At 48.4% G+C, this 22,941-nt stretch overlaps 2 long non-coding RNA genes across 2 annotated transcripts; both read left to right on the top strand.

Moving 5' to 3' along the window:
* Positions 1-467: 467 nt before the first annotated feature.
* Positions 468-3,881, top strand: LOC139230558 (uncharacterized). Its single transcript, XR_011587953.1, has 4 exons — positions 468-548; positions 696-731; positions 2,867-2,911; positions 3,853-3,881. It is a non-coding gene; the product is annotated as an uncharacterized lncRNA (long non-coding RNA).
* A 12,327-nt stretch (positions 3,882-16,208) lies between these two features.
* LOC139230557 (uncharacterized) lies at positions 16,209-19,631 on the top strand. The gene is made up of 4 exons (XR_011587952.1): positions 16,209-16,284; positions 16,432-16,467; positions 18,603-18,647; positions 19,596-19,631. It is a non-coding gene; the product is annotated as an uncharacterized lncRNA (long non-coding RNA).
* The last annotated feature ends 3,310 nt before the right edge of the window (positions 19,632-22,941 follow it).

Genomic DNA, 22,941 nt, shown 5'->3' with positions numbered 1-22,941 from the left:
TTCCCGATGTTGGGGAATTCCAGAACCAGGGGTCACAGTCGAAGGATAAGGGGTAAGCCATTTAGGACCGAGATGAGGAGAAACTTCTTCACCCAGAGAGTTGTGAACCTGTGGAATTCTCTACCGCAGAGAGTTGTTGAGGCCAGTTCGTTAGATATATTCAAAAGGGAGTTAGATGTCGCCCTTACGGCTAAAGGGATCAAGGGGTATGGAGAGAAAGCAGGAATGGGGTACTGAAGTTGCATGGTCAGCCATGATCATAATGAATGGTGGTGCAGGCTCAAATGGCCGAATGGCCTGCTCCTGCACCTCTTTTCTATGTTTCAATATTTCAAGGAAAGGCCTGTTCTGGCGATGATTTCTATGTAATTTCATGTAAACATATCTCTGGAGATGTCTCCAGCCCAAGTGCTGAGTGTGTCGGTGTTTGCACTGGGAGCAGGAGCTTTGTAGACCATTCGGGTAACTGAGCGTGTGGTCTGGGAACTGAAACTGTGTTCCTTGTGTTTCAGACTCTGCAGAGAATGAGAGTGGGCCGGATACTAAAGGTATTGATCCCGATCTTTCCCCCACACGTCGCGGTTACACATTGAAATCTCATTAAAACGGAGCGACAGTTTTAAACCCATTCTGATAACTGGACACGGAGACTGTCCTGTGATTGGTGAACTGAAATTCTGTTCCTTCTGTTCCAGATTCTGCCCAGAAGGAGAGCCGGTCTGTGGAGACAGGTATTGCCTCTGATATTACAATAATCCAGCACCGATTGTCGGGGTGTGACCACAGATTGCCGTGACCACACTTTGGTTCTGTCTTCACGATGGAAGACACAAAGAACATTCCTGAAATATTAGGGAACCAAGGGTCGAGCGAGAGAGAGGAACTGAAGGAAATCCTTATTAGTAGTGAAATTGTGTTCGGGAAATTGATGGGATTGAAGGCCGATAAATCCCCGAGGCCTGATAGTCTTCATCCCAGAGTACTTAACGAAGTGGCTCTAGAATAGTTGATGCATTGGTGATCATTTTCCAACAATCTATCAACTCTGAATCAGTTCCTATAGACTGGAGAGTAGCTAATGCAACAACCACTTTTTAAGAAAGGAGGGAGAGAGAAAATGGGTAATTATAGACCGGTTAGCCTGACATCAGTAGTGGAGAAAATGTTGGAATCAATTATTAAAGATGAAATAGCAGCACATTTGGAAAGCAGTGACAGGATCAGTCCAAGTCAGCATGGATTTATGAAAGGGAAATCATGCTTGACAAATCTTCTGGAATTTTTTGAGGATGTAACTAGCAGAGTGGACAAGGGAGAACCAGTGGATATGGTGTATTTTGACTTTCAAAAGACTTTTGACAAGGTCCCACTCAAGAGATTGGTGTGCAAAATTAAAGCCCATGGTATTGGGGGTAATGTATTGACGTGGACAGATAATTAGTTGGCAGACTGGAAGCAGAGAGTCGGGATAAATGGGTCCTTTTCAGAATGGCAGGCAGTGACTGGTGAGGTGCCGCAGGGCTCAGTGCTGGGACTCCAGCTCTTTACAATATACATCAATGATTTAGATGAAGGAATTGAATGTAATATCTCCAAGTTTGCAGATGACACTAAGCTGGGTGGTGGTGTGAGCTGTGAGGAGGATGCTAAGAGGCTGCAGAATGACTTGAACAGGTTAGGTGAGTGGGCAAATGCATGGCAGATGCAATATAATGTGGATAAATGTGAGATTATCCACTCTGGTGGCAAAAACACGAAGGCAGAACATTATCTGAAAGGCGGCAGATTAGGAAAAGGGGAGATGCAACGAGACCTGGGTGTCATGGTACATCAGTCACTGAAAGTTGACATGCAGGTACAGCAGGCGGTGAAGAAGGCAAATGGTATGTTGGCCTTCATAGCTAGGGGATTTGAGTATAGGAGCAGGGAGGTCTTACTGCAGTTGTACAGGGCCTTGGTGAGGCTTCACTTGGAATATTGTGTTCAGTTTTGTTCTGCTAATCTGAAGAAGGACGTTCTTGCTATTGAGGGAGTGCAGCGAACGTTCACCAGAATGATTCCCAGGATGGCAGGACTGACATATAAGAAGAGACTGGGCCTGTATTCACTGGAGTTTAGAAAAATGAGAGGGGATCTCAGAGAAACGTATAAAATTCTGACGGGACTGGACAGATTAGATGCAGGAAGAATGTTCCCAATGTTGGGGAAGTCCAGAACCAGGGTTCACAGTCTAAAGATAATGGGTAAGCCATTTAGGACCGAGATGAGGAGAAACTTTTTCACTCAGAGAGTTGTTAACCTGTGGAATTCTCTACCGCAGAGAGTTGTTGAGGCCAGTTCGTTGGATATATTCAAGAGGGAGTTGGATCTGGCCCTTACGGCTAAAGGGATCAAGGGGTATGGAGAGAAAGCAGGAATGGGGTACTGAAGTTACATGATCAGCCATGATCATATTCAATGGCGGTGCAGGCTCGAAGGGCCGAATGGCCTACTCCTGCACCAGCTTTCTATGTTTCTCTGTTTCTATGAATGGAGTCATGGAGTCGGCAGCTTCCTGCTACTGGATCCCGAGCCACTCCCAGTGCAGAGCCACTCGCTCACTCTGGATCCAGTCCAGGTTCTGAGCCCAGGTCCCGGATTGGCCGAGTCTCGGGGCGATGGGTCGGGTCCTGAGGACCACACCAAAGCGCTCAGGTGACCTGGGAGACTGGGCTGGGGTCTGTGTGGGAAACACCGAGCCCCTGGCTCACTCACTGCCCCTTCACACCCCCTTACCCACAGCCCAATGGGTCAGGCCGCTCACTCACCTTTCCATTTCACGTCCAATCCTCGCTCAACAAACCTCGCTTTCTTATTCTTCATTCAGATTCGGATGAAATTGGAAAACGGAACAGGAACAACCACAATGCCAGTGAGTGGACAATTGCGGGTTTTATTGAACGGGGACTGTGCCGGGCCAGTGTCAGTCTGTCTGCTCTTTCTCCATTCCACAACTTCATCAGAATTAGGAGCAGGAGTCGGCCATTCGGCCCCCGAGCCTGCTCCGCCATTCAATGAGATCATGGCTGATCTTCCACCTCAACTCCACTTTCCCGCCCGCTCCCGATAACCTCTTACATTCCCTTAGTGTTTAACAAAATGTCTATTTCTGCCCAATTTATTCAATGACCCAGATCCACAGATTCACAACCTTCTGAGAGAAGAAATTTCTCCTCATCTCAGTTTTAAATGGGCGGCCCCTTATTCTAAGATTATGCCCCCTAGTTCTAGTCTCCCCCATCAGTGGAAACATCCTCTCTGCATCCACCTTGTCAAGCCCCCTCAAAATCTTCTATCTTTCAATTAGATTATCTCTCATTCTTCTATTAGAGACGGGCCCAATCTACTCAATCTCTCCTCATAGGACAACCCTCTCCTCCCAGGAATCGATCCAATCAACCTTTGCTGCACTCCCTCTAAGGCAAGTGTATCCTTCCGCAGATAATGAGACCTGACCTGTGCACAGTACTCCAGGTGTGCACCCACCAAAGCCCTGTATAATTATACCAAGACTTCCTTACTCTTGTACACCAACCCCTTACAATAAAGGCCAACATACCAACTACATTCCTAACTGCTTGCTGTACCTGCCTGCTAACTCGAGATTCTCTCATTGACTGCCCGACCTGGGAGGCCAAATCTAAATCTGGGAGTTGCCCTGTGATTATTGACGGTGCTTTAGAGAAGACGCCGGTGTGTGAGGAGAGAGTGAGGGGGGAATTAACCCCTCCCGCACAGGAGGATCGATTCTACAACTGGACACGGAGACTGTCCTGTGATTGGTGAACTGAAATTCTGTTCCTTCTGTTCCAGATTCTTTAGAAAAGGACAGTCACTCTGAGGCTCGAGGTATCTAGATTTATTATTCTAATATCTCCCTATTTCTAACTTCATCAGCAAATAATAATCATTGTGAACCTTTCACATTCATTTCCCATTTTATAATCAAAAACCGGTTTTCATTTCAGATTCCGATGAAATTACCAAAAGGAAAATCAAAGTGATTGTTTCAGGAGCAGATGATGGTTTGTGGATCACTTTGTGTATGGGGATTATTGACTGCGCTTTGTCCATGCCTTAGTTACCTCTACACTTGACTATTGCAACACACTCCTGGCCGGCCTCCCACATTCTACCCTACGTAAACTTGCGATGATCCAAATCGCGCACCAAGTCCCGCTCACCCATCACCCGCTGTGCTCGCTGCCCCGGATGCTAACTCGAACCAAGTCCCGCTCACCCATCACCCCCTGTGCTCACTGCCCCGTGTCCTAACTCGCACCCAGTCCCGCTCACCCATCACCCCCTGTGCTCACTGCCCCGTGTCCTAACTCGCACCCAGTCCCGCTCACCCATCACCCCCTGTGCTCACTGCCCCGTGTCCTAACTCGCACCAAGTTCCACTCACCCATCACCCCCTGTGCTCGCTGCCCCGTGTCCTAACTCGCACCCAGTCCCGCTCACCCATCACCTCACTGTGCTCGCTGCCCCGTGTCCTTACTCGCACCCAGTCCCACTCACCCATCAGCCCCTGTGCTCGCTGACTGATATTGGCTCCCGGTTGAGCAAAGCCTCGATTACAAAATTCTTCATCCTTGTTTTCAAACCCCTCCATGGCCCACACTCCTCCCTATTTCTGTAATCTACTCCAGCCTCAAAACCTCCCGAGATACCTCCGCTCCTCTAATTCTTCCCTATTGACCATCCCTGATTATAATCGCTCAACTATCGGTGGCCGTTCCTTCTGTTGCCTGGGTCCCAAGCTCTGGAACTCCCTCCCTAAACCTCTCCACCTCTCGACCTCTCTACCTCTCTTTCCTCCTTCAAGATGCTCCTTAAAACCTACCTCTTTGACCAAGCTTTTGGTCACCTGCACTAATTTCTCCTTGTGCGGCTCGGTGTCAAATTTTATCTCATAACACTCCTGTGATGCACCTTGCAACATTTCACTACATTAAAGACGCTATATAAATACAAGTTGTTGTTGTTGTTGAATCAAGGGATATGGGGATCGGGCGGGAAAGTGGAGTTAAGGTCAAAGTACAGCCATGATCTGATTGAATGGCGGAGCAGACTCGAGGGGCCGAATGGCCGACTCCTGCTCCTATTTCTTCTGTTGTTATGAGTGCTGAGTGTGTCGGTGTTTGCACTGGGAGCAGGAGCTTTGTAAACCATTCGGGTAACTGAGCGTGTGGTCTGGGAACTGAAACTGTGTTCCTTGTGTTTCAGACTCTGCAGAGAATGAGAGTGGGCCGGATACTAAAGGTATTGATCCCGATCTTTCCCCCACACGTCGCGGTTACACATTGAAATCTCATTAAAACAGAGCGACAGTTTTAAACCCATTCTGATAACTGGACACGGAGACTGTCCTGTGATTGGTGAACTGAAATTCTGTTCCTTCTGTTCCAGATTCTTTAGAAAAGGACAGTCACTCTGAGACTCGAGGTATCTAGATTTATTATTCTAATATCTCCCTATTTCTAACTTCATCAGGAAATAATAATCATTGTGAACCTTTCACATTCATTTCCCATTTTATAATCAAAAAACGGTTTTCATTTCAGATTCCGATGAAATTACCAAAAGGAAAATCAAAGTGATTGGATCGGGAGCAGATGATGGTTTGTGGATCACTCTGTGTATGGGGATTATTGACTGCACTTTGTCCGTGTCTTAGTTACCTCTCCACTTGACTATTCCAACACACTGCTGGCCGGCCTCCCACATTCTACCCGACGTAAACTGGAGGTCATCCAAATCTCGGCTACCCGTGTCCTAACTCACACCGAGTCCCGCTCACCCATCACCCCCTGTGCTCACTGCCCCGTGTCCGAACTCGCACCAAGTCCCGCTCACCCATCACCCCCTGTGCTCGCTGCCCCGTGTCCTAACTCGCACCAAGTCCCGCTCACCCATCACCCCCTGTGCTCGCTGCCCCGTGTCCTAACTCGCACCAAGTCCCGCTTATCCATCACCCCCTGAGCTCACTGACCTACATTGGCTCCCAGTTAAGCAACGCTTCGATTTCAAAATTCTCATCTTTGTTTTCAAATTCCTCCATGACCCTCGCCCCTCCCTATCTCTGTAACCTCCTCCAGCCCCACAACCCCCCGAGATATCTGCGCTCCTCTAAATCTGCCCTCTTGAGCATCCCTGATAATAATCGCTCCACCATCGGTGGCCGTGCCTTGTGTTGCCTGGTCCCCAAGCTCTGGACCTCCTTCCCTAAACCTCTCCACCTCTCTAACTCTCTCTCCTCCTTCAAGATGCTCCTTAACACCGAACTCTTTGACCAAGATTGTGGTCACCTGCGCTAATTTCTACTTCTATGGCTCAGTGTCAAATTTTATCTCATAATACTCCTGTGATGCACCTTGGGACGTCTCACAACATTAAAGGCGCTATATAGGGGTTGGAGGGTCTAGTAAGGAGGAGGAATTGAGGGAAATCCTTATTAGTCGGGAAATTGTGTTGGGAAATTGATGGGATTGAAGGCCGATAAATTACCCAGGGCCTGATGGACTGCATCCAAGAGTACTTAAGGAGGTGGCCTTGGAAATAGTGGATGCATTGACAGTCATTTTCCAACATTCCATTGACTCTGGATCAGTTCCTATGGAGTGGAGGGTAGTCAATATAATCACACTTTTTAAAAAAGGAGGGAGAGAGAAAACAGGGAATTATAGACCGGTCAGCCTGACCTCAGTAGTGGGTAAAATGATGGAATCAATTATTAAGGATGTCATAGCAGTGCATTTGGAAAGAGGTGATATGATAGGTCCAAGTCAGCATGGATTTGTGAAAGGGAAATCATGCTTGACAAATCTTCTGGAATTTTTTGAGGATGTTTCCAGTAGAGTGGACAAGGGAGAACCAGTTGATGTGTTATATTTGGACTTTCAGAAGGCTTTCGACAAGGTCCCACACAAGAGATTAATGTGCAAAGTTAAAGCACATGGGATTGGGGGTAGTGTGCTGACATGGATTGAGAACTGGTTGTCAGACAGGAAGCAAAGAGTAGGAGTAAATGGGGACTTTTCAGAATGGCAGGCAGTGACTAGTGGGGTACCGCAAGGTTCTGTGCTGGGGCCCCAGCTGTTTACATTGTACATTAATGATTTAGACGAGGGGATTAAATGTAGTATCTCCAAATTTGCGGATGACACTAAGTTGGGTGGCAGTGTGAGCTGCGAGGAGGATGCTATGAGGCTGCAGAGTGACTTGGATAGGTTAGGTGAGTGGGCAAATGCATGGCAGATGAAGTATAATGTGGATAAATGTGAGGTTATCCACTTTGGTGGTAAAAACAGAAAGACAGACTATTATCTGAATGGTGACAGATTAGGAAAAGGGGAGGTGCAACGAGACCTGGGTGTCATGGTACATCAGTCATTGAAGGTTGGCATGCAGGTACAGCAGGCGGTTAAGAAAGCAAATGGCATGTTGGCCTTCATAGCGAGGGGATTTGAGTACAGGGGCAGGGAGGTGTTGCTACAGTTGTACAGGGCCTTGGTGAGGCCACACCTGGAGTATTGTGTTCAGTTTTGGTCTCCTAACCTGAGGAAGGACATTCTTGCTATTGAGGGAGTGCAGCGAAGGTTCACCAGACTGATTCCCGGGATGGCGGGACTGACCTATCAAGAAAGACTGGATCAACTGGGCTTGTATTCACTGGAGTTCAGAAGAATGAGAGGGGACCTCATAGAAACGTTTAAAATTCTGACGGGGTTAGACAGCTTAGATGCAGGAAGAATGTTCCCAATGTTGGGGAAGTCCAGAACCAGGGGACACAGTCTAAGGATAAGGGGTAAGCCATTTAGGACCGAGATGAGGAGGAATTTCTTCACCCAGAGAGTGGTGAACCTGTGGAATTCTCTACCACAGAAAGTTGTTGAGGCCAATTCACTAAATATATTCAAAAAGAAGTTAGATGTAGTCCTTACTACTCGGGGGATCAAGGGGTATGGTGAGAAAGCAGGAATGGGGTACTGAAGTTGCATGTTCAGCCATGAACTCATTGAATGGCGGTGCAGGCTAGAAGGGCCGAATGGCCAACTCCTGCACCTATTTTCTATGTTTCTATGTTTCTATGTTTCTATGTTTCTATAAATACAAGTTGTTGTTGTTGTTGTTGTTGAATCAAGGGATATGGGGATCGGGCGGGAAAGTGGAGTTAAGGTCGATGATCAGCCAGGATCTGATTGAATGGTGGAGCAGGCTCGAGGGGCCGAATGGCCGACTCCAGCTCCTATTTCTTCTGTTGTTATGAGTGCTGAGTGTGTCGGTGTTTGCACTGGGAGCGGGAGCTTTGTAAACCATTCGGGTAACTGAGCGTGTGGTCTGGGAACTGAAACTGTGTTCCTTGTGTTTCAGACTCTGCAGAGAATGAGAGTGGGCCGGATACTAAAGGTATTGATCCCGATCTTTCCCCCACACGTCGCGGTTACACATTGAAATCTCATTAAAACGGAGCGACAGTTTTAAACCCATTCTGATAACTGGACACGGAGACTGTCCTGTGATTGGTGAACTGAAATTCTGTTCCTTCTGTTCTAGATTCTTTAGAAAAGGACAGTCACTCTGAGGCTCGAGGTATCTAGATTTATTATTCTAATATCTCCCTATTTCGAACTTCATCAGTAAATAATATTCATTGTGAACCTTTCAATTTCATTTCCCATTTTATAATCAAAAACCGGTTCCCATTTCAGATTCCGATGAAATTACCAAAAGGAAAATCAAAGTGATTGGATCGGGAGCAGATGATGGTTTGTGGATCACTCTGTGTATAGGGATTATTGACTGCGCTTTGTCCGTGTCTTAGTTACCCCCGGGCCTTGACTATTCCAACACACTGCTGGCCGGCCTGCTACATTCTACCCTACGTAAACTGGAGGTCATCCAAAACTCGGCTACCCGTGTCCTAACTCGCACCGAGTCCCGCTCACCCATCACCCTCTGTGCTCGCTGCCCCGTGTCCTAACTCACACCGAGTCCCACTCACCCATCATCCCCTGTGCTCGCTGACCCCGTGTCCTAACTCGTACCAAGTCCCGCTCACCCATCACCCCCTGTGCTCACTGACCTACATTGGCTCCCGGTTAAGCAACGCTTCGATTTCAAAATTCTCATCTTTGTTTTCAAATTCCTCCATGACCCTCGCCCCTCCCTATCTCTGTAACCTCCTCCAGCCCCACAACCCCCCGAGGTATCTGCACTCATCTAATTCTACCCTCTTGAGCGTCCCTGATTATAATCGCTCCACCATCAGTGGCCTTGCCTTCTGTTGCCTGGGCCTCAAGCTCTGGAACTCCCTCCCTAAACCTCTCCACCTCTCTACCTCTCTCTCCTCCTTCAAGATGCTCCTTAAAACCGAACTCTTTGACCAAGTTTCAGGTCACCTGCACTAATTTCTACTTATGCGGCTCAGTGTCAAATTTTATCTCACAATACTCCTGTGATGCACCTTGGGACGTCTCACTACATTAAAGGCGCTATATAAATACAAGTTGTTGTTGTTGAATCAAGGGATATGGGGATCGGGCGGGAAAGTGGAGTTAAGGTCGATGATCAGCCAGGATCTGATTGAATGGCGGAGCAGACTCGAGGGGCCGAATGGCCGACTCCTGCTCCTATTTCTTCTGTTGTTATGAGTGCTGAGTGTGTCGGTGTTTGCACTGGGAGCAGGAGCTTTGTAAACCATTCGGGTAACTGAGCGTGTGGTCTGGGAACTGAAACTGTGTACCTTGTGTTTCAGACTCTGCAGAGAATGAGAGTGGGCCGGATACTAAAGGTATTGATCCCGATCTTTCCCCCACACGTCGCGGTTACACATTGAAATCTCATTAAAACGGAGCGACAGTTTTAAACCCATTCTGATAACTGGACACGGAGACTGTCCTGTGATTGGTGAACTGAAATTCTGTTCCTTCTGTTTCCAGATTCTTTCGAAAAGGACAGTCACTCTGAGGCTCGAGGTATCTAGATTTATTATTCTAATATCTCCCTATTTCTAACTTCATCAGTAAATAATAATCATTGTGAACCTTTCACATTCATTTCCCATTTTATAATCAAAAACCGGTTTTCATTTCAGATTCCGATGAAATTACCAAAAGGAAAATCAAAGTGATTGTTTCGGGAGCAGATGATGGTTTGTGGATCACTCTGTGTATGGGGATTGCGTCAATATACGGGAGCTGGGTCCCTGAGGGTTAACAAGCTCTTTATTGAGACTGCACAAGATAAAGGATCACGGGGTTGGGGGTAATATATTAGCATGGATAGAGGATTGGCTAACGAACAGAAAACATACTTCAGTTGGCAAACAGTAACCAGTGGGGTGCCACAGGGATCAGTGCTGGGACCCCAACTATTTACCAGAACTAGAGGCCATAATCTTAGAATAAGGGGCCGCCCATTTAAAACTGAGATGAGGAGAAATTTCTTCCTCAGAGGTTTGTGGATCTGTGGAATTCACTGCCTCAGAGAGCTGTGGAAGCTGGGACATTGAATACATTTAAGACAGAAATAGACAGTTTCTTAAACGATAAGGGGATAAGGGGTTATGCAGTGCGGTCAGGGAAGTGAACCTGAGTCCATTATCGGATCAGCCATGATCATATTAAATGGCGGAGCAGGCTCGATGGGCATATGGCCTTCTCCTGCTCCTATTTCTTACGTTCTTATGTTCTTATAATATCAAATGCATGTGGGGTCAGGGGTCAGGGCTCGAGTGGCTGATTGGCCCTGTCCATACGCATGGGCCTCAGGACCAGAATAGAGAACAAGCTGGCCCCGAAACAGAATGGTTTATTCCAAATCCTTCAATACAAATACCCAGGCCCATTCAGTCTGGAGTTTAGAAGAATCTCATTGAACCAGAAAAGATTATGAGGGGGATTGACAGGTTAGATGCTGAGAGACTGTTTCCCCCGGGCTGGAAAGTCTAGTACCGGGGGTCACAGCCTCAGGATAAGGGATCGGCCATTTAGTGCTCAGTGTTCCCACTTGTGGGGAAGATATAACTAGAGGCCATCAATATAAGATAGTCACCCAGAAACCCAATGGGGAATTCAGGAGAAACTTCTTTACCCAGAGAGCGGTGAGAATGTGGATCTCGCTGCCACAGGGAGGGGTTGAGGCGAATAGTATCGATGTATTTAAGGGGAGGCTGGACAAGGAAGTGGGGGAGAAGGGAATAGAGGGTTATGCTGATAGAGTTAGATGAGGAAAGACGGGAGGAGGCTCGAGTGGAACATAAACGCCGGCAGGGACTGGTTGGGCCGAATGGCCTGTTTCTGGGCCGTATATCCCGTGTAATCCTGGGTAATCTTTCAATACCATTCGGGTAACTGAGCGTGTGGTCTGGGAACTGAAACTGTGTTCCTTGTGTTTCAGACTCTGCAGAGAATGAGAGTGGGCCGGATACTAAAGGTATTGATCCCGATCTTTCCCCCACACGTCGCGGTTACACATTGAAATCTCATTAAAACGGAGCGACAGTTTTAAACCCATTCTGATAACTGGACACGGAGACTGTCCTGTGATTGGTGAACTGAAATTCTGTTCCTTCTGTTCCAGATTCTTTAGAAAAGGACAGTCACTCTGAGGCTCGAGGTATCAGATTTATTATTCTAATATCTCCCTATTTCTAACTTCATCAGTAAATAATAATCATTGTGAACCTTTCACATTCATTTCCCATTTTATAATCAAAAACCGGTTTTCATTTCAGATTCCGATGAAATTACCAAAAGGAAAATCAAAGTGATTGTTTCGGGAGCAGATGATGGTTTGTGGATCACTCTGTGTATGGGGATTATTGACTGCGCTTTGTCCGTGTCTTAGTTACCCCCGGGCCTTGACTATTGCAACACACTGCTGGCCGGCCTCCCACATTCGACCCTACGTAAACTGGAGGTCATCCAAAACTCGGCTACCCGTGTCCTAACTCGCACCGAGTCCCGCTCACCCATCACTCCCTGTGCTCACTGCCCCGTCTCCTAACTCGCACCGAGTCCCACTCACCCATCACCCCCTGTGCTCACTGCCCCGTGTCCTAACTCGCACAAGTCCCTCTCACCCATCACCCCCTGTGCTCGCTGACCTACATTGGCTCTCGGTTAAACAACGCCTCGATTTCAAAATTCTCATCTTTGTTTTCAAATCCCTCCATGGCCCTCACCCCTCCCTATCTCTGTAATCTCCTCCAGCCCCACAACCCCCCGAGATATCTGCACTCATCTAATTCTACCCTCCTGACCATCCCTGATTATAATCGCTCCACCATCGGTGGCCGTGCCTTCTGTTGCCTGGGCCCCAAGCTCTGGAACTCCCTCCCTAAACCTCTCTTCCTCTCTCTCCTCTTTCAGGCTGCTCCTTAAAACCGACCTCTTTGACCAAGCTTTTGGTCACCTGCGCTAATTTCTACTTATGCGGCTCGGTGTCAAATTTTGCATCTCATAATACTCCTGTGATGCACCTTGGGACGTCTCACTACATTAAAGGCGCTATATAAATACAAGTTGTTGTTCATGTTGAATCAAGGGATATGGGGATCGGGCGGGAAAGTGGAGTTAAGGTCGAAGTTCAGCCATGATCTGATTGAATGGCGGAGCAGACTCGAGGGGCCGAATGGCCGACTCCTGCTCCTATTTCTTCTGTTGTTATGAGTGCTGAGTGTGTCGGTGTTTGCACTGGGAGCGGGAGCATTGTAAACCATTCGGGTAACTGAGCGTGTGGTCTGGGAACTGAAACTGTGTTCCTTGTGTTTCAGACTCTGCAGAGAATGAGAGTGGGCCGGATACTAAAGGTATTGATCCCGATCTTTCCCCCACACGTCGCGGTTACACATTGAAATCTCATTAAAACGGAGCGACAGTTTTAAACCCATTCTGATAACTGGACACGGAGACTGTCCTGTGATTGGTGAACTGAAATTCTGTTCCTTCTGTTCCAGATTCTTTCGAAAAGAACAGTCACTCTGAGGCTCGAGGTATCTAGATTTATTATTCTAATATCTCCCTATTTCTAACTTCATCAGTAAATAATAATCATTGTGAACCTTTCACATTCATTTCCCATTTTATAATCAAAAACCGGTTTTCGTTTCAGATTCCGATGAAATTACCAAAAGGAAAATCAAAGTGATTGTCTCGGGAGCAGATGATGGTTTGTGGATCACTCTGTGTATGGGGATTATTGACTGCGCTTTGTCCGTGTCTTAGTTACCCCCGGGCCTTAACTATTCCAACACTCTCCTGGCCGGCCTGCTACATTCTACCCTACGTAAACTGGAGGTCATCCAAAACTCGGCTACCCGGGTCCTCACTCGCACCGAGTCCCACTCACCCATCACCCCCTGTGCTCGCTGCCCCGTGTCCTAACTCGCAGCAAGTCCCGCTCACCCATCACCCCCTGTGCTCACTGGCCCGTGTCCTAACTCGCACCAAGTCCCGCTCACCCATCACCCCCTGTGCTTACTGGCCCGTGTCCTAACTCGCACCAAGTCCCGCTCACCCATCACCCCCTGTGCTCGCTGCCCCCGTGTCCTAACTCGCACCAAGTCCCACTCACCCATCACCCCCTGTGCTCACTGGCCCGTGTCCTAACTCGCACCAAGTCCCGCTCACCCATCACCCCCTGTGCTCACTGGCCCGTGTCCTAACTCGCACCAAGTCCCGCTCACCCATCACCCCCTGTGCTCGCTGTCCCCGTGTCCTAACTCGCACCAAGTCCCACTCACCCATCACCCCCTGTGCTCGCTGCCCCCGTGTCCTAACTCGCACCAAGTCCCACTCACCCATCACCCCCTGTGCTCACTGGCCCGTGTCCTAACTCGCACCAAGTCCCGCTCACCCATCACCCCCTGTGCTCACTCACCGACATTGGCTCCCGGTTAAGCAACGCCTCGATTTCAAAATTCTCATCTTTGTTTTCAATTCCCTCCATAACCCTCGCCCCTCCCTATCTCTGTAATCTCCTCCAGCCCCACAACCCCCCAAGATGTCTGCACTCCTCTAATTCTGCCCTCCTGACCATCCCTGATTATAATCGCTCCACCATCGGTGGCCTTGCCTTCTGTTGCCTGGGCCCCAAGCTCTGGAACTCCCTCCCTGAATCTATCCATCTCTCTACCTCTCTCTCCTCTTCAAGATGCTCCTTAAAACCGACCTCTTTGTCCAAGATTTTGGTCACCTGCCCTAATTTCTCCTTATGCGGCTCAGTGTCAAATTTTGCATCTCATAATGCTTGGGACGTCTCACTACATTAAAGGCGCTATATAAAGACAAGTTGTTGTTGTTGTTGAATCAAGGGATATGGGGATCGGGCGGGAAAGTGGAGTTAAGGTCGAAGTTCAGCCATGATCTGATTGAATGGCGGAGCAGACTCGAGGGGCCGAATGGCCGACTCCTGCTCCTATTTCTTCTGTTGTTATGAGTGCTGAGTGTGTCGGTGTTTGCACTGGGAGCAGGAGCTTTGTAAACCATTCGGGTAACTGAGCGTGTGGTCTGGGAACTGAAACTGTGTTCCTTGTGTTTCAGACTCTGCAGAGAATGAGAGTGGGCCGGATACTAAAGGTATTGATCCCGATCTTTCCCCCACACGTCGCGGTTACACATTGAAATCTCATTAAAACGGAGCGACAGTTTTAAACCCATTCTGATAACTGGACACGGAGACTGTCCTGTGATTGGTGAACTGAAATTCTGTTCCTTCTGTTCCAGATTCTTTAGAAAAGGACAGTCACTCTGAGGCTCGAGGTATCTAGATTTATTATTCTAATATCTCCCTATTTCCAACTTCATCAGTAAATAATAATCATTGTGAACCTTTCACATTCATTTCCCATTTTATAATCAAAAACCGGTTTCCATTTCAGATTCCGATGAAATTACCAAAAGGAAAATCAAAGTGATTGGATCGGGAGCAGATGATGGTTTGTGGATCACTCTGTGTAGAGGGATTATTGACTGCGCTTTGTCCGTGTCTTGGTTACCCCCGGGCCTTGACTATTCCAACACACTACTGGCCGGCCTGCTACATTCTACCTTACGTAAACTGGAGGTCATCCAAAACTCGGCTACCCGTGTCCTAACTCGCACCGAGTCCCGCTCACCCATCACCCTCTGTGCTCGCTGCCCCGTGTCCTAACTCACAGCAAGTCCCACTCACCCATCACCCCCTGTGCTCGCTGCCCCGTGTCCTAACTCGCACCGAGTCCCGCTCACCCATCACCCCCTGTGCTCGCTGCCCCGTGTCCTAACTCACAGCAAGTCCCACTCACCCATCACCCCCTGTGCTCACTGACCCGTGTCCTCACTCGCACCGAATCCCGCTCACCTATCACCCCCTGTGCTCGCTGACCAGTGTCCTAACTCGCACCGACTCCTGCTCACCCATCACCCCCTGTGCTCACTGCCCCGTGTCCTAACTCGCACCGAATCCCGCTCACCCATCACCCCCTGTGCTCGCTGCCCCGTGTCCTAACTCGCACCGAATCCTGCTCACCCATCACCCCCTGTGCTCGCTGACCTACATTGGCTCTCGGTTAAACAACGCCTCGATTTCAAAATTCTCATCTTTGTTTTCAAATCCCTCCATGGCCCTCGCCCCCTCCCTATCTCTGTAATCTCCTCCAGCCCCACAACCCCCGAGATATCTGCACTCCTCTAATTCTACCCTCCTGACCATCCCTGATTATAATCGCTCCACCATCAGTGGCCTTGCCTTCTGTTGCCTGGGCCCCAAGCTCTGGAACTCCCTCCCTAAACCTCTCTTCCTCTCTCTCCTCTTTCAGGCTGCTCCTTAAAACCGACCTCTTTGACCAAGCTTTTGGTCAGCTGCGCTAATTTCTACTTATGCGGCCTGGTGTCAAATTTTGCATCTCATAATACTCCTGTGAAGCACCTTGGGACGTTTCACTACATTAAAGGCGCTATATAAATATAAGTTGTTGTTGTTGTTGAATCAAGGGATATGGGGATCGGGCGGGAAAGTGGAGTTAAGGTCGAAGTTCAGCCATGATCTGATTGAATGGCGGAGCAGGCTCGAGGGGCCGAATGGCCGACTCCTGCTCCTATTTCTTCTGTTGTTATGAGTGCTGAGTGTGTCGGTGTTTGCACTGGGAGCAGGAGCTTTGTAAATCATTCGGGTAACTGAGCGTGTGGTCTGGGAACTGAAACTGTGTTCCTTGTGTTTCAGACTCTGCAGAGAATGAGAGTGGGCCGGATACTAAAGGTATTGATCCCAATCTATCCCCCACACGTCGCGGTTACACATTGAAATCTCATTAAAACGGAGCGACAGTTTTAAACCCATTCTGATAACTGGACACGGAGACTGTCCTGTGATTGGTGAACTGAAATTCTGTTCCTTCTGTTCCAGATTCTGCCCAGAAGGAGAGCCGGTCTGTGGAGACAGGTATTGCCTCTGATATTACAATAATCCAGCACCGATTATCGGGGTGTGACCACAGATTGCCGTGACCACACTTTGGTTCTGTCTTCACGAAGGAAGACACAAAGAACATTCCTGAAATACTAGGGAACCGAGAGTCTAGCGAGAGAGAGGAACTGAAGGAAATCCTTATTAGTAGCGAAATTGTGTTAGGGAAATTGATGGGATTGAAGGCCGATAAATCACCGGGGCCTGATAGTCTTCATCCCAGAGTACTTAAGGAAGTGGCCCTAGAAATAGTGGATGCATTGGTGATCATTTTCCAACAATCTATCAACTCTGGATCAGTTCCTATGGACTGAAGGTTAGCTAATATAACACCACTTTTTAAGAAAGGAGGGAGAGAGAAAACGGGGAATTATAGACCGGTTAGCCTGACATCGGTAGTGGAGAAAATGTTGGAATCAATTATTAAAGATGAAATAGCACCTCATTTGGAAAGCAGTGACAGGATCGGTCTAAGTCAGCATGGATTTATCAAAGGGAAATCATGCTTGGCAAATCTTCTAGAATGTTTTGAGGGTGTAACTCGGAGAGTGGACAAGGGAGAACCAGTGTATGTGGTATATTTGGACTTTCAAAAGACTTTTGACAAGGTCCCACACAAGAGATTGGTGTCAAAATTAAAGCCCATGGTATCGGGGGTAACGTATTGACATGGATAGAGAACTGGTTGGCAGACAGGAAGCAGAGAGTCGGGATAAATGGGTCCTTTTCAGAATGGCAGGCAGTGACTAGTGGGGTGCCGCAGGGCTCAGTGCTGGGACTCCAGCTATTTACAATATATGTCAATGATTTAGAGGAAGGAATTGAGTGTAATATCTCCAAGTTTGCAGATGGCACTAAGCTGGATGGTGGTGTGAGCTGTGAGGGGGATGCTCAGAGGCTGCAGGGTGACTTGGACAGGTTAGGTGAGTGGGCAAATACATGGCAGATGCAGTATAATGTGGATAAATGTGAGGTTATCCACTTTGGTGGCAAAAACACGAAGGCAGAATATTATCTGAATGGTGACAGATTAGGAAAAGGGGAGGTGAAACGAGACCTGGGTGTCATGGTACATCAGTCATTGAAAGTTGGCATGCTGGTACAGCAGGCAGTGAAGAAGGGAAATGGTATGTTGGCCTTCATAGCGAGAGGAATTGAGTATAGGAGCAGGGAGGTCTTACTGCAGTTGTACAGGGCCTTGGTGAGGCCTCACCTGGAATATTGTGTTCAGTTTTGGTCTCCTAATCTGAGGAAGGACGTTCTTGCTATTGAGGGAGTGCAGCGAAGGTTCACCAGACTGATTCCCAGGATGGCAGAACTGACATATGAGGAGAGACTGGAGGGACTGGGCCTGTATTTACTGGAGTTCAGCAGAATGAGAGGGGATCTCATAGAAACGTATAAAATTCTGATGGGACAGGACAGGTTAGATGCAGGAAGAATGCTCCCGATGTTGGGGAAGTCCAGAACCAGGGGACACAGTCTAAGGATAAGGGGTAGGCCATTTAGGACTGAGATGAGGAGAAACTTCTTCACTTAGAGAGTTGTTAACCTGTGGAATTCTCTACCACAGAGAATTGTTGAGGCCAGTTCGTTGGACATATTCAAGAGGGAGTTGGATCTGGCCCTTACGGCTAAAGGGATCAAGGGGTATGGAGAGAAAGCAGGAATGGGGTAGTGAAGTTACATGATCAGCCATGATCATATTCAATGGCGGTGCAGGCTCGAAGGGCCGAATAGCCTACTCCTGCACCAGCTTTCTATGTTTCTCTGTTTCTATGAATGGAGTCGTCAGCTTCCTGCTACTGGATCCCGAGCCACTCCCAGTGCAGAGCCACTCGCTCACTCTGGATCCAGTCCAGGTTCTGAGCCCAGGTCCCGGATTGGCCGAGTCTCGGGGCGATGTGTCGGGTCCTGAGGACCACACCAAAGCGCTCAGGTGACCCGGGAGACTGGGCTGGGGTCTGTGTGGGAAACACCGAGCCCCTGGCTCACTCACTGCCCCTTCACACCCCCTTACCCACAGCCCAATGGGTCAGGCCGCTCACTCACCTTTCCATTTCACGTCCAATCCTCACTCAACAAACCTCGCTTTCTTATTCTCCATTCAGATTCCGATGAAATTGGAAAACGGAACAGGAACAACCACAATGCCAGTGAGTGGACAATTGCGGGTTTTATTGAACGGGGAGTGTGCCGGGCCAGTGTCAGTCTGTCTGCTCTTTCTCCATTCCACAACTTCATCAGAATTAGGAGCAGGAGTCGGCCATTCGGCCCCCGAGCCTGCTCCGCCATTCAATGAGATCATGGCTGATCTTCCACCTCAACTCCACTTTCCCGCCCGCTCCCGATAACCTCTTACATTCCCTTAGTGTTTACGAAACTGTCTATTTCTGCCCAATTTATTCAATGACCCAGATCCACAGATTCACAACCTTCTGAGAGAAGAAATTCCTTTTCATTTCAGTTTTCAATGGGCGGCCCCTTATTCTAATATTATGCCCCCTAGTTCTAGTCTCCCCCATCAGTGGAAACATCCTCTCTGCATCCACCTTGTCAAGCCCTCTCAGAAGCTTGTATCTTTCAATGAGGTCACCTCTCATTCTTCTAAACTCCAGAGAGTATGGGCCCAATCTACTCAATCTCTCCTCATAGGACAACCCTCTCCTCCCAGGAATCGATCCAATCAACCTTTGCTGCACTCCCTCTAAGGCAAGTGTATCCTTCCGCAGATAAGGAGACCTGACCTGTGCACAGTGCTCCAGGTGTGCACCCACCAAAGCCCTGTATAATTATACCAAGACTTCCTTACTCTTGTACACCAACCCCTTACAATAAAGGCCAACATACCATCTACATTCCTAACTGCTTGCTGTACCTGCCTGCTAACTCGAGATTCTCTCATTGACTGCCCGACCTGGGAGGCCAAATCTAAATCTGGGAGTTGCCCTGTGATTATTGACGGTGCTTTAGAGAAGACGCCGGTGTGTGAGGAGAGAGTGAGGGGGGAATTAACCCCTCCCGCACAGGAGGATCGATTCTATAACTGGACACGGAGACTGTCCTGTGATTGGTGAACTGAAATTCTGTTCCTTCTGTTCCAGATTCTTTAGAAAAGGACAGTCACTCTGAGGCTCGAGGTATCTAGATTTATTATTCTAATATCTCCCTATTTCTAACTTCATCAGTAAATAATAATCATTGTGAACCTTTCACATTCATTTCCCATTTTATAATCAAAAACCGGTTTTCATTTCAGATTCCGATGAAATTACCAAAAGAAAAATCAAACTGATTGTTTCGGGAGCAGATGATGGTTTGTGGATCACTCTGTGTATGGGGATTATTGACTGCACTTTGTACATGCCTTAGTTACCTCCACACTTGACTATTGCAACGCACTCCTGGCCGGTCTCCCACATTCTACCCTACGTAAACTTGCGGTGATCCAAAACTCGCACCGAATCCCGCTCACCCATCACCCCCTGTGCTCGCTGCCCCGGATCCTAACTCTCACTGAGTCCCACTCACCCATCACCCCCTGTGCTCGCTGCCACGTGTCCCAACCCGCACCAAGTCCCGCTCACCCATCACCCCCTGTGCTCGCTGCCCCGTGTCCTAACTCGCACTGAGTCCCACTCACCCATCACCCCCTGTGCTCGCTGCCCCGTGTCCTAACTCGCACCAAGTCCCGCTCACCCATCACACCCTGTGCTCACTGACCCGTGTCCTAACTCGCACCAAGTCCCGCTCACCCATCACCCCCTGTGCTCACTGCCCCGTGTCCTAACTCGCACCGAGTCCCGCTCACCCATCACCCCTGTGCTCACTGCCCCGTGTCCTAACTCGCACCGAGTCCCGCTCACCCATCACCCCCTGTGCTCACTGACCTACATTGGCTCCCGGTTGAGCAACGCCTCGATTTCAAAATTCTTCATCCTTGTTTTCAAACCCCTCCATGGCCCACACTCCTCCCTATTTCTGTAATCTACTCCAGCCTCAAAACCTCCCGAGAAACCTCCGCTCCTCTAATTCTTCCCTATTGACCATCCCTGATTATAATCGCTCAACTATCGGTGGCCGTTCCTTCTGTTGCCTGGGCCCCAAGCTCACACCCTAAACCTCTCTGCCTCTCTTTCCTCTCTTCAGGCTGCTCCTTAATAGCTACCTCTTTGACCAAGCTTTTGGTCACCTGCGCTAATTTCTCCTTATGCGGCTCAGTGTCAGATTTTATCTCATAACACTCCTGTGATGCACCTTGCAACATTTCACTACATTAAAGACGCTATATAAATACAAGTTGTTGTTGTTGAATCAAGGGATATGGGGATCGGGCGGGAAAGTGGAGTTAAGGTCGAAGATCAGCCATGATCTGATTGAATGGCGGATCAGGCTCGAGGGGCCGAATGGCCGACTCCTGCTCCTATTTCTTCTGTTGTTATGAGTGCTGAGTGTGTCAGTGTTTGCACTGGGAGCAGGAGCTTTGTAAACCATTCGGGTAACTGAGCGTGTGGTCTGGGAACTGAAACTGTGTTCCTTGTGTTTCAGACTCTGCAGAGAATGAGAGTGGGCCGGATACTGAAGGTATTGATCCCGATCTTTCCCCCACACGTCGCGGTTACACATTGAAATCTCATTAAAACGGAGCGACAGTTTTAAACCCATTCTGATAACTGGACACGGAGACTGTCCTGTGATTGGTGAACTGAAATTCTGTTCCTTCTGTTCCAGATTCTTTAGAAAAGGACAGTCACTCTGAGGCTCGAGGTATCTAGATTTATTATTCTAATATCTCCCTATTTCTAACTTCATCAGTAAATAATAATCATTGTGAACCTTTCACATTCATTTCCCATTTTATAATCAAAAACCGGTTTTCATTTCAGATTCCGATGAAATTGCCAAAAGGAAAATCAAAGTGATTGTTTCGGGAGCAGATGATGGTTTGTGGATCACTCTGTGTATGGGGATTATTGACTGCACTTTGTCCGTGTCTTAGTTACCCCCGGGCCTTGACTATTGCAACACACTGCTGGCCGGCCTCCCACATCCTACCCGACGTAAACTGGAGGTCATCCAAACCTCGGCAACCTGTGTCCTAACTCGCACCGAGTCCCGCCCACCCATCACCCCTGTGCTCACTGCCCCGTGTCCGAACTCGTACCAAGTCCCGCTCACCCATCACCCCCTGTGCTCGCTGACCCGTGTCCTAACTCGCACCGAGTCCCACTCACCCGTCACCCCCTGTGCTCGCTGCTCCGTGTCCTAACTCGCACCAAGTCCCACTTATCCATCATCCCCTGAGCTCGCTGACCTACATTGGCTCCCGGTTAAGCAACGCTTCGATTTCAAAATTCTCATCTTTGTTTTCAAATTCCTCCATGACCCTCGCCCCTCCCTATCTCTGTAACCTCCTCCAGCCCCACAACCCCCCGAGATATCTGCACTCATCTAATTCTGCCCTCTTGAGCATCCCTGATTATAATCGCTCCACCATCGGTGGCCTTGCCTTCTGTTGCCTGGGCCCCAATCTGGAACTCCCTCCCTAAACCTCTCCACCTCTCTACCTCTCTCTCCTCCTTCAAGATGCTCCTTAAAACCGAACTCTTTGACCAAGCTTCTGGTCACCTGCACTAATTTTTACTTCTGCGGCTCAGTGTCAAATTTTATCTCATAATACTCCTGTGATGCACCTTGGGACGTCTCACTACATTAAAGGCGCTATATAAAGACAAGTTGTTGTTGTTGTTGAATCAAGGGATATGGGGATCGGGCGGGAAAGTGGAGTTAAGGTCAAAGTACAGCCAGGATCTGATTGAATGGCGGAGCAGGCTCGAGGGGCCGAATGGCCGACTCCAGCTCCTATTTCTTCTGTTGTTATGAGTGCTGAGTGTGTCGGTGTTTGCACTGGGAGCGGGAGCTTTGTAAACCATTCGGGTAACTGAGCGTGTGGTCTGGGAACTGAAACTGTGTTCCTTGTGTTTCAGACTCTGCAGAGAATGAGAGTGGGCCGGATACTAAAGGTATTGATCCCGATCTTTCCCCCACACGTCGCGGTTACACATTGAAATCTCATTAAAACGGAGCGACAGTTTTAAACCCATTCTGATAACTGGACACGGAGACTGTCCTGTGATTGGTGAACTGAAATTCTGTTCCTTCTGTTCCAGATTCTTTAGAAAAGGACAGTCACTCTGAGGCTCGAGGTATCTAGATTTATTATTCTAATATCTCCCTATTTCTAACTTCATCAGTAAATAATAATCATTGTGAACCTTTCACATTCATTTCCCATTTTATAATCAAAAACCGGTTTTCATTTCAGATTCCGATGAAATTACCAAAAGGAAAATCAAAGTGATTGGATCGGGAGCAGATGATGGTTTGTGGATCACTCTGTGTATGGGGATTATTGACTGCACCAATATACGGGAGCTGGGTCCCTGAGGG

Source organism: Pristiophorus japonicus, chromosome 19 (assembly GCF_044704955.1).
Source record: "Pristiophorus japonicus isolate sPriJap1 chromosome 19, sPriJap1.hap1, whole genome shotgun sequence".
NCBI lineage: Eukaryota > Metazoa > Chordata > Chondrichthyes > Pristiophoridae > Pristiophorus > Pristiophorus japonicus.
Note: the sequence above shows the minus strand (reverse complement) of the source record. Positions and strands in the feature narration are given on the sequence as shown.